This window comes from Artemia sp. Qi Xiang Cuo, chromosome 9, assembly GCF_049724085.1.
Source record: "Artemia sp. Qi Xiang Cuo chromosome 9, ASM4972408v1, whole genome shotgun sequence".
Taxonomy (NCBI): domain Eukaryota; kingdom Metazoa; phylum Arthropoda; class Branchiopoda; order Anostraca; family Artemiidae; genus Artemia; species Artemia sp. Qi Xiang Cuo.
In genome coordinates, this window is record NC_142802.1 from 69,684,373 (window position 1) to 69,697,064 (window position 12,692).

Consider the following 12,692-nt stretch of genomic DNA (forward strand, 5'->3'; position numbering starts at 1 on the left):
AATAAGAGTTGCATGTTGCAAGGCAGGTTCTTAGTCTTTTTCTTGGATAAGAGTCAGTGGCACCGAAATTTGAATACATTTTTGCCGTAAATGTGACGTCGGTGCACTAATAAAGAAAGACACCGCCTAACTTGATTTTTTCAGGTATGTCGGAGGCCAGATACCACTCTGATCAAACAGGTGTTGAACCGAAAATCCTTGATTAATTGGGAAAAGGAATGGAAGGAGTAGGCAGTGACCTGGCTCAATACTCTCAACCATTCAATTTATTTCTAGCCTCACTCTTTACATCCATCCTTCCCATTCGGGACGATCTGCTTTTCGTTTGGCCCTAGACGGCTGACTAATAAAGAGTATCGTCGGCAATTTCTCAGCCTTCATCCGCAGGACGTATCCTAGCCATCTCAACGTTTCTCTCTCGATAGCCCTAAAAAGTTGGATTGAACCGCATTTTTGAACGGCATTCTGATTGAGATGTGGTCTGTCAGTCGGGTACCAAAAACAATCCTTAGGCAATTTCTCAGGAAACATCGAGTAAATCCTCCTCCCAAACAAGTAACAGGTAGTAAGTAATTGACTTTTTGGTTATATGCCGCTCCACCAATTTTAATTTATAATAAAGTAGACGTCAACGGTGATCTTTAAAAAGCAGATGAATTAAATTGATATTGGTACATTCTTAAATGCTAATTTGATGAGTATTAAACTGAATCTGATTAGTTAAACATGGTTTTTCTTCTTTTCAGAAACCCAAAAGCGTTGAATTAAAACGTACCAAGATTTGGCGACGCAAACAGCGATAGAATTTAAGAATGAGGCAACAAAATTCAAAATTATCGATTTGGATCCTTCATCCTCAGCATTTTTGGATGTGAGAGATAAAGTTTTGAAATACATCCAACCTACCCATAGCTGGTATCCTGAATTGACTTCAGTCAAGGAAGTTTTCAATGCAAGTCTGCTTGAAGCTTTTCATTCTTGTCAAGCCAACTTAATCAAAGCTTCAAATACACGTGAGAAATTCCACGGTACGAATGCTGAAGCTTGTGAGAAAATTATACGTAATGGCTTTCGATTACCTCGGAATGACGGCCAAGTTCGAATGTTTGGTTGCGGTATTTATTTTGCAACCGATTCTAGTAAGAGTGCTCAGGCCGTTTATACCAAAGGATCTAATGTATTACTTTTATGTGATGTTTCGTTCGGCAAAGAAATGAAAGTTACCAGTCCTCAATATAGTTTGAATTTGGAAACTGTTAAGAGATTAGGTTATGACTCTGTCTTTGCCCCCCCCGGGACACAAAAATAGCAGGAGGGGTTATGTTTGATGAATTTGTGATTTATGACCCTCGTCAAGCGTATCCAAGATATGTTATTAAGTTTAAAGTGACCCAACTGTATATTTCTGCTGTAAGCACTCTAGCTACGACATTTCAAAAATACGACATACTTCCTAGTAGGTCATTTGACCCCTCTGATGAGCTAGATTACCACTTTCGTGTTGCTGAGGCACAGTTTCGACGCCATTGTAAAACCAGGGAGGTTGTAAAAGTTACTTATGTTGTAAACCCTGTCCTTGAATCCCAATTTGTTTAAACACTAAAGCAATTTAAAGAGAATTATGGAAATAATGCAGATGAAGAAAAACCTATTCTGGAATTTCACGGCATGCCAGTCGAATCAAACATCGACTCTATTCTTAAGAGTAATTTCCAAACTTCTTATATAAAGACGACTGCCTATGGATACGGGCATTATTTTTGAGAACTCCCTGAAACTTCATTGGGATACGCTGGTGGAGTTAAGGCCCTTGTTCTGTGTAAAATATTATCGGGAAAATCGCAGGATGTAAATAACCGTGTTAATATTGCTGCTGGATATGATTCAAATCGTGTGGGCAAGGATTCAATGGGAAGAGGAAATATGATTATCATTAATAACGAAAAGCAAATCTTACCTCGTTACGTTGTTCATCTCAACTGAGCTACTGAACCATTTGAACATGTAAAGCTGGATATTTCTTTCTTTCTTTTTTATGTTAAGCTGTTATTATTTTTTTTTTTTTTTTTTTTTCTGAAAAAAAAATGAGGACGTACCAAGTTAATTAGGAGCAGAGATAGGCGTGAAAATACGAAATTTAAAATTGTAAAAAGGTCAAGTGTCAGAGTAATGCATGTTTCAACTATTTTTTCTTTCTTTTAACTTTACACAAAAAATATAAGGAAAACCTCAGTGGAGGGCTGAGCAAGTTAGGGTTTAGTTGAAAACAAACGTAGTATTTACCTCTTCAGAACTTCTGTTCTAAACAAACGAAGCAAAAATAGGGAAAGGTTGGGTTAAACACTGGCTTGTAGATAGGGAATTATTTGAAGATGGAGGGGGGCAAATCTGAATCACACGAAGCAATGTGAATTGTTTGAAACACCTAGGAACTACGAAAACCAATGTTGAACCCCTCCATACGATGATGATCTAATGTTCCTTCGTATATTTTCTAACTCATTTTCGTTTACTCGCTAGCCAGATTTGAAAAATTGAAGAATTTTTTCTTTTTTCTAGAATATTTGTGTGTACTTAGAAGCCGACTTTTAAAAATTGAAGATTTTCTTTCTTTATTTTCTTCTAATGAAACTCAGAGAGGAAAGAAAATAACAAAATGAAAAAAAAAAAAGGTGGAAAAACGAGGATTTTGTCAGCCAGTGGCAAACCATGGAGAAGAAGAAATAAGCAAATATTTCGACAAGGACCTCCGCCAAGTCGTCCTCAGTGCTAAACAAAAAAGAAAGAAAAGAAAAAAGAAACCAACGAAAATCGAACCTTTCGAAGTTTGCTTGACAACGACAGAAAAAAAAATTCTGTCGTTATCAAGCAAACTTCGAAAGGTTCGATTTTCTTTGGTTTCTTTTTTCTTTTCTTTCTTTTTTGTTTAGCACTGAGGACGAGTTGGCGGAGGTCCTTGTCGAAATATTTGCCTATTTCTTCTTCTTCATGGTTCGCCACTGGCTGACAAAATCCTAGTTTTTTCACTTTTTTTTTATTTTCACCTTTATTTTTCATTTTGTTATTTTCTTCCTCTCTTTTTATGATCGGGAATTAGATGCAGCAATCGGTTGTTATAAACACTTTTCTTTCTTAGCGTACGCATAGTCGGCTGATGACGTTTTCTCAGAAATGAAAAAACTGAAATCTAAAAAAGCTTTTTTCTCCCTTTTTTACTGACTGTATTAAACATAGTCCAAAAAGGCTTTAATATTTTATCAAAGGATTTAAAGACGTGAAGCAATAAGCAAAATGGAAGATAATGGTGAAAAAAAAAAAATTCTTTTTTATTGATTTCCTTTCGTAAGCCATCAGCTAAGTAAAAATAAATAAGTTTAAAAAAAGGCTCACACTCGTAATCTTTTTACACTTTTTCTTTTGTCCCGTTGAAGTTAAATCATTACATAATGTTTTGTTTTATTTTAGTTCATTCTTGGGTTTTGTCTATTTTACTTGGTTGGATTTTATTTTCTGGTTTTATTTTCTAGTTGTGTATACCTCTAGCAACCCAAACACTAGTTGCCTCTAATGAAAACCGTAAAATAAAATAGGAATACTGCAACTTAAACATCTTAAAAGCTAACGTGAGTTGCTTTTATTTCTTTTTACAAGTCTTGTTAGTATTATCGCTTAAATGTGACTTTAAAAAGAAATAAAATGCCAAAGAAATAAGATCCAAAGTTATTTTTAAAATTTTTATGTTTTTTCGTTGTTTTTCATGGCTTAGACAGCGTTTGGTTTAACGTCCATAGGACAGGACAGATGTTGCGTTTCCTTCCAGCGCTTTAATAGCGTGCACTCGCGCTTTTATCAATAAGGTGTCTTTTTTCACAGAAAGAGTAACGTGTTCTTCACAAATAACATACGATTTAACACAGGGATATTCAACAAAGAAGATGCGGTTGGCTAAACCATCCAAGCAGTATAGTAAGTGAGATTCCATGAGCTAAAAAGTCTCATTCGAGAAATTGGGTAAAATTAGGCCATATTGAACATCTACGACCGTTTTAGCTTTAAAAACGTTATATCTGTCCACCCGTTATGTCAGTTTTTTGCTCTTTTATAGTAAATTAATTCATTTCCTCTAACATAGTTATTCTAGAGCTTAAAGTATACAATACTAAAAATGTTGATGATTCTATTGTATCTATATTGTTGTTTCTTTCACTTATCTATGGTGTTTCTGTTCTATAGTGCGCACTATAGCATGGGTGTTACTGTTTCTTTCACTGTTCTAGAGGTCTAGTGTTCTATTGTGTTGACTGTTTTATAGTGTTCACTGTTCTATAGCATGTGTATTACTCTCTCTTTCACTGTTCTATACTGTTCTGTACTACTGTCTTGCATATCTTAGAATGTTTGTGGGACAAAAATGAAATTCAGTTTAAAACCTTCAGCAACTGATCCCCCTGTTGTGGAAGTGTCGTGGCAAGAATTTGTATGCACTTTTTTCTGAAGAAAATGCGCTGAAAACTGCGTATTTTTGCTATTTATATGACTTTAATGACCCACGGCCCACCCGTAAATTTGTCACTGCCCTTGTAACCCCTATGACTAATTATTTTCTGTCTCCTGATTTATGTCTTGAGAAAATTGGTTTTATTTTATTTACTAGATCCGTGTGCATAGAAAATAAACTTCATAGCTTTAATAGTGACTTCGCGCTTGTTGAGAGCCCTTTTGGTCGAAAACGTGCGTCGGACCTAAAAGCTAATTATTAGTAGCCGTCCTTGCAGCAAATCTCAACTTAATATTTATGTTTTGTTACAAAATGGTTTAACTAATATTTAATTAAAAGCGTATAAGAAAAAACGCATCAGTAATGGTCACTTGGGGTTTATTAAGATAGTTTTGGTCGCCGAACTGAAACCTTAATATTCGTAGCTGTTTTTGTTGTAAAGCTGAAACAAGTGATAGATTTTTTCCCTGTAGACTCTGAGCGGATGATGTATTAGACACATGGTGTCTTGTGAAAGAAAAGGTTTTGAAAGTAACTGTTGTTTATTTTTTTTAAGTCATTGCGTTGAAATTAAGTCATATATAAGTCAGAGATGAGCAATTTTGTATAAAAATATAAATGTCTTTAGGATGAAGGTAGAATTTCATATTCAGGTATAAATGGAGGTTAGCCTTCTTTGAAGACTGTTTTGTATTGTAATTAACCCAAAACATAACCATGTAAAGATGACGATTTGTTTTTCTTAATTTATTGAGGCAGAATGGCAATTTATTTTCTAAAGCCCGTATTTATTGTAAAGGAGATTCAACCAGTTGATAGCAGACATTAGTTTGTTGTGTGGAGGCCTGTCTCCTTCCCCATGCTGTGGTCCATGGTTGGCATATATATATATATATATATATATATATATATATATATATATATATATAATATATATATATATATATATATATATATATATATATATATATATAATATATATATATATATATATATATATATATATATATATATATATATATATATATATATATATATTTGGTATTATAGGCTAGTCGAAATCCTTGTATTCCTATATTGAAATTATTTGTGATCTATCTGTGCCTATTTGTGCCATATAGTTTGTAGTAATGACAACAGAAGAAGGGAAGCTAGAGATAAACTGAACTTTAAAGCTTCAGTCTGCCGAATAAAATTCAAAAATAAACATATAAAGATGACAATCTTTTTTTTTTTTTTTTTTTTTAGTGAGATGGAATGATTATGAACAAGATACAACTGTTTGGCTGCAGACATTAGTTTGTTGTGAGGAGGCCCTATCCAGTCCTACGCGCTTGAGCCCATATTTACCAGATATATTTTATATTATAGGCTAGTCAAAATTCTTGAATTCCTATTTTGAAATTATTCGTGATTTATCTGTGCCTATTTGTGCCATATAGTTTGTAGTAATGACTAAAGAAGATGGGAAGCTAGGGATAAGCTAAACTTTATTGTTTCTTTTTGTCGAATAAAACATAAAAATAATATGTAATGATGACAATCTTTTCTTCTTTTAATTTTCTAGACGGAATGACAATTTATTTTCTTAAGTTGTTATTCATTGCAAAGAAGATACAACTGTTTGGTAGCAGACATTAGTTTGTTGTGGGGAGGTCGTGTCCCTACCCCAGGCTGGGGCCTATAATTAGCGTGTGTATTTGATATTACAAGCTAGTCAAAATCTTTGTATTCCTGTTTTGAAATTATTTGTGATTTATCTGTGCCTATTTGTGCCATATAGTCTTTAGTAATGAATTAGTTAGCGATAAGCTGAACCTTACTGCTTTATAAATAAAGCCGAATTGATCTGCAACTCAGGGTGGCAATTGGGAGGGGGCAATTACTCTCCTCCCTACATTTATAAAAAAAAAATCATATGCATATCCGCCCTAGATTTTCCGGGATCATGACATATCCGCCTTTGAGCCCTGCCATCATGACAAAACCAAAGAAGAAAATCTTGAGAAACAACGGATCTATGGCCAGAAAGCAGAGTAATCGCACGAATATTTCGCCTATATTCGACAAGGTATCTTCACCGTTAAGAAACAAAAATCTAAACCACAACAGCTTCAAAAACAGGAATAAATGTAAACTAAAAAATGAACAAAAAGAAAAGGTCGAACTAGTACATATAGTTACTACTCTATGGAATAACCACGAAAGTAGAATACATTAAAACTGAATGATAAACTTGTATAACAACAGAGAAACAACTAAAAAGGTTCTGTTGTGTACAGGCGAGGTACTCACATGATTTGTCTTCTTTTCGTCTTATTAGCCATAGATCTAATATATAACTTTCAGGGATAGGTCTATGGGCTAAAGTATGTCCAGGGGAGGTATTTTGAAGTACCTCTCTCCTCTCCTTCTCTCTCTAGATGGTCTCAAAATCTGTCTACATGACAGGTACCTACCTCCACTCCTTCTCCCTTTAGAGGATCCTGACCTTTGATGATCTTTAAAAATCTGTGTGTTATATATATGTAACATATATATGTATATATATATACGTCATATATATGACGTATATATATACGTCATATATATGTAACAAAAGGAATCAATAAAAAAAACTGACATGAGTTATTTCATAGTATTCAATTGAATCAGAATGCCCTAGATAGCCGTAGCCAAGCTACTCCACTAACTAATATGGGCCTTGTGAGGTCAGCAACATTACATTATATTCACTGCACACAAAAGTGTGTCTTTGGTACAGATTGCGAGTTTCAAAATAGAGCCCTTCAAAAATCAAGAATTACGGACCATGTTTAATATAATCATTCGCTTCGATATAAGTTTAAAACCAAAACAAATAACACCCTTAATTAGGAACTAAATAAATTAAAGAAAATGGGGGCCATAATCGAACCATCCAGCCTTCCCTAATTTTTTATCCCTGAAAATAATATGAAATTTTATCTATCTATTTCTTAAATAAAAAAATACGTATTATGAATTTGTTTTCTCAGTCCATTTAACTTCTTACTAAGAGTAGAATAAATAATTATAATAAAACAAAAATATATTATTAAATCATCCTCACCGTCCCTAGACTTAAAATTAGGAGGCTCCTTCGAACTTCCTTGCTAAGTATTTCCTTTTATTCACAAGTGGTAAGAAATTTACTCACACCGATATCACCCCCTTTAATTTTCATATGAGAATTCCCAAAAATTAAAGTTTCAACTCTAAAATGACAATAGCAAACGAACTGCTATTTAAGACTAAATAGTTCTTTTTGAAGCTTCTTTGTAATTTACCTTCAAAATGCAATTGTACACTTAAAATATGGAAATTTTGCCGTCAGACAATTGGTATATTTCATTCTAAGTCAGTAATGTGCCTTTTCCTGCACTATTGTTATTTATTTGTTTTATAGTATCAACTCGACCTGACTTCCGATTGACTGGTTTATTCAGGTTACAGGTCATTAAATATCGTTGGTACTTTTCTGTATTTAGCCATTCCAGCAGGGGGTATTCCCCCGGAGTTTATTCCTATGGGCTTCCTCCCCGCGAGAGTAATTGAAAATTATTCAACTATATTTAACTTCCTTCATCCCCCCGTGCCCCGGTCGCAAAGTGTGACTTAGTTGTACCCTTAGCTTTGTTTTTACCCCCTCGGTATCAACCTTTGCAGTCCTTCGGTCTAGAGTTTTGTATTTATCCTACAGTAATTACTTAGGATAAGAATTCCGTTTGAAAATTTGTATTAATCAATGGAAAAATCTGAGTATGTTCTATTTACGTCTTGTATTAGTCGATGCATTTGTAAGATGTTTGGATTCTAATATTTATTGAATTTTGTTAAGTCACGAGGAGTCTACTATTCTTTTTTTTTCTCAATTGAATAGCAGTTTTTAGTCACATTTTACTAAAAATTAAAATAATCTTAACTAAAGTATATAATTAATCATAGGCAGTGCAATAGCGCTGCCTAAGTAAAGAACAACGTTGGCACAATGTATTATTATTATTATGTTTTATTATTATTATTTTTTTTAGACCAGGGTATTTCGTATCGAATTAGCTGTCGTAGAAACTTCGAAAAGGGCTCATTGAATTGGAAATTGGAATGGCTAGTGCCCTTTTTAATAGTCGAAAGTGATTGGAAGGCAGCTAGTCCCATTTCCCCAAACACATCCAATCAAAATATCGAGATAGCCATTTTGTTCAGCGTAGTGGAAAGATCTGGAAATTATGTCTGAGGAGGACGCTCTCCCCACACCCCTGAGGGCAAGGGTTGTAAGTTATGCCCTGGGGTCATATAAGGTTTTTACAGAAAGCGCTGTTGCAGAAACTTCAAAAACGGCTCATTCAATTGGAAATTTAAATGGCTAGTGCCCTTTTTAATAGTCAAAAGTGATTGGAGGGCAACTAACCCCCCTCCCACACCCACTATTTCCCCAAACACATCCAATCAAAATTATAATATAGCCATTTTTTCAACGTAGTTGAAAGCTCTGGAAATTATGTCATTGAAAATGACAACCCCCCTCACAGGCCTCAGGGTAAGGATTGTAGGTTATACCCTGGGGGCATATAAGGTTCATATAGAGAGGGTTGTATTAGAAACTTCAAAAAGGGCTCATTCGATTGGAAATTGAAAGAGCTAGTTCTCTTTGTAATAGTAGAAATTGATTGTCGGGCAACTAACTCCCCTCTTACGTCCACCATTTCCCCAAACTTATCCAATCAAAATCTTGAGATAGCCAATTTGTTCAACGTAGTTTAAAGTTCTGGAAATTAGGTATTTGAGCATGACCCCCCCCCCCCCAACCCTCAGGGCACGGGTTGTAAGTCATGCCCTGGGGCCATATAAGGTTCTTACAGAAAGTGTTGTCGTAAAAACTTGAAAAAGGGCTCATTTGATTGAAAATTGAGAGGCCTATTGCCCTTTTTAATAGTCGAATGTAATCGGAGGGAGATTACCCCCCCCCTCCATGCCCATCATTTCCCTAAATATTTCCGATCAACATTTTTATGTGGCCTTTTTGTTCAACGTAGTTAAAAGGTCTGGAAATTATGTCTTTGAGGATGACAACCCTCCCCCATAGCCCTCAGGACAAGGGTCGTAAGTTATACCCTCGGGGCATATAAGGTTTTTACAGAAAGTTTTCTCGTAGAAGCTTCAAAAAGGGCTCATTCGATTGAAAACTGAGAGGACTGGTCCTTTTTTATTAATCGAAAGTGATCAGAGGGCAAATGATCCCCCCTCCTCACGCCCATCATTTCGCCAAACAATTCAAATTGAAATTTTGAGACATTCATGTTGATTTACGCATTTGAAAGGTCTGGACATTATGTATTTGAAGATAACCAATCCCCCCCACCCCTCAGGATCATGGCTGTAGTTATGCCCGGGGGGCATATAGAGCTTTTAATAGAAAGCCTGGTCATATAAACTTCAGAGGGGAATCATGGGATTGGTAATGAGACCCTCTAGTGCTCTTTTTAAGAGTCAAAGGGATTGGAGAGCAGGTACGACCCCACCCCCCACACACACACGAACGTTGTATAGTCTCGAAATGCATCTAATAGAAATTTTGAGATAGCCATTCTATTCAAAATAGTCTAAATATCATATAACAAGGCTTTTGGGGTTGAAACCAACCCCTGAGATTAGGGGCAAGGATTGCAAGTTATGCTCAGGGGGTATTTAAGTTTTTATAGAAGTGATGGTTGTTTAACTTTATACGCGGCTCAGTCTTTTTCCCTTAAATATACTATGTCAATATAAAACGACCAGAACTTGTTTAAAAAAAAAATTTACACAAAATAAGTTTTTCAAAAAAAAAGTAAAGCACTCTATTTAACAAAAATGAACAAAAATATAATCAAATAATTTACCAAGCATACAACTACCACAAATCAGTATCAATAAATAAATGAAACCCAAAACAAAAAGAAATTAACATAAATAACAGAGTCAAACTCAAAACGAGCAGAAATTAATATGAGCAGGGCTCTAAAACCAGAATATAACAGCCAGCTTTCTAAAAGCGGGAATATAATTTGTACTTTACTGAAAAAATTCTTTTAAATATTTTCATTTTTATAACTTTAAGAAATCAAAAATTGGTTAAGATTTTAAGGAATAAATATCAGCGTATTTATATTAAACTGACAATGCAAATTTTTTTCAGTAAATTCATTTGAATTTTTTCAGTAAAGTACAAATTCTATTCTGGCTTTTAGAAAGCATAGAGTTTTAGAAATCTACTCATATTAATTTCTGCTCGTTTTGAGTTTGACTTATTTTAATTTCTGTTTGTTTTGGGTTTCATTTATTTATTGATACTGATTTGCGGTAGTTATATGCATGGTGGATTATTTGATTCTATTTTTGTTTAATTTTGGTTTAATGGGCAGTTCATGCGTGGGGGGGTGTGGTAGTAGTAGCAGTCCTCCAATCACTTGGAGTCTTAAAAAGAGCACTAGAGCGTCGAATTACCAATCCAATAAGCCCCCTCCGAAGTTTATATGACCATGCGTTCTATAAAAGCCTTATATTCCTGCAGGGAATAATTTACAACCATTGTCCTGAGGGCTGGGGGGATTTGTTATCCTCAAAGACATAATTTCCAGACCTTACAAATACGTTGAACAAAATGGCTATCTCAAAGGATTTAATATGATTTTGTTTTGTGTATAGCTGTGTTCCGCGGTTTAAAAGGTCATTTGTCTTACTTAGGTCTCTTGTTATCAGAACGATAAAGTGCATTATAGTAGAGGTAACTATAATTTTAAAATGTGGATATATTAGTTGAAATAAAATTACATTAGTTCTGTCAACTGTTAAAGAACTTTCTTTAAAGAACTGTTTATAATGTGAACTGTCTCATTTTGGTTTAATAGAGTTCTTTACTTTTGATGAAAAACTTAATTTGTGTAAAAAGTTTTTTTTAAATTAATTTCTGGTCGTTTTATATTGACATAGTCTATTTCAGGGAAAAAGACTGAGCCTCTTCAAAAGTTAAACAACCATCCCTTCCATAAAAACTTTAAATACCCCCTGAGCATAACTTACAACCCTTGCCCCTAATCTCCGGGGTTTGTTTCAACCCCAAAAGCCTTGTAATATGAAATTTAGACTACTTTGAATAAAAAGGCTATCTCAAAATGCCTGTTAGATGCTTTTTGGGACAATGCGACGTGTGTGTGGGGGGGGGGGGTGTCAGCTTATCTTCAATAACTTCGACTCTTAAAAAGAGCACTAGAGCGTCAGATTACAAATCCAAAAAGCCCCCACCGAAGTTTATAGGACCATGCTTTCTATAAAAGCCTTATATTCCTTCAGGGAATAATTTACAACCATTGTCCTGAGGGCTGAGGGAATTTCTTATCCTTAAAGAAGTAATTTCCAGACCTTTCAAATAATTTTAACAAAATGGCTATCTCAAAGCATTGAATATTATTTTTTTTTTTTTGTGTGTGTATAGCCGTGTTCTGTGATTTTAAACATTGTATGTCATATTTAGGTCTCTTGTTATCAGAACAATAGAGCGTATACTATAGAAATTAATTGAAATTTTAGAATGGTGAAATATTAATTCAAATAAAATAACAATATTTCTGTGAACTGTTTAAGACGGAAGGGGCTATAAGCAGGATTGATGTATAACCAACAAGAAAAAAAAATAATTATCCGAGAAACATGAGGATAAATGTCAGCTAGCGGACAAAAATGAAATGAAAATGATAGAGGCAGATATTTTGTCAGGGACTTCCGCTCAATCGTCTTCAATGCTCATAAAAAGAAGGTAGGAAACTAATCTTGTGATTTAGCTCTAACTAAGCAAAAGAAAGGCCGAATTAAACAAACCAAAAAACCAAGCCAGAATAAACGACAGAAATTCACTAATTAGATTGGGCAAGAATTCTCTGCTTAGTGACTGATTTATCTTGTCTTCTGGCCTAATTTTCATTAAAAGGGTGATATGATGATCTCAATTTAAGCTGAAGAAAAATTTTATTTGAATCCTTTAATTTTAAGCTATTATAAATTGGGTTATAGGAATACCTCCAGTATCTCTATTTAAAGCAAGGTCTCCATTTCTGGATTTTTTTATTTTTTTTTTTAATTTCAATAGCCTTCCTAAAAAAAATGGAAAGTCACTTGCTTCAAATATTTAAAGTTGCCTCAT

The 12,692-nt window shown here is 34.4% G+C and overlaps 1 pseudogene across 1 annotated transcript; it reads left to right on the forward strand.

The window, feature by feature from the left end:
- Nucleotides 1-752: 752 nt before the first annotated feature.
- LOC148948979 (uncharacterized) lies at nucleotides 753-6,734 on the forward strand (annotated as a pseudogene). The gene is made up of 2 exons (XR_016142244.1): nucleotides 753-2,004; nucleotides 5,747-6,734. The product of XR_016142244.1 is annotated as an uncharacterized LOC148948979 (transcript).
- The last annotated feature ends 5,958 nt before the right edge of the window (nucleotides 6,735-12,692 follow it).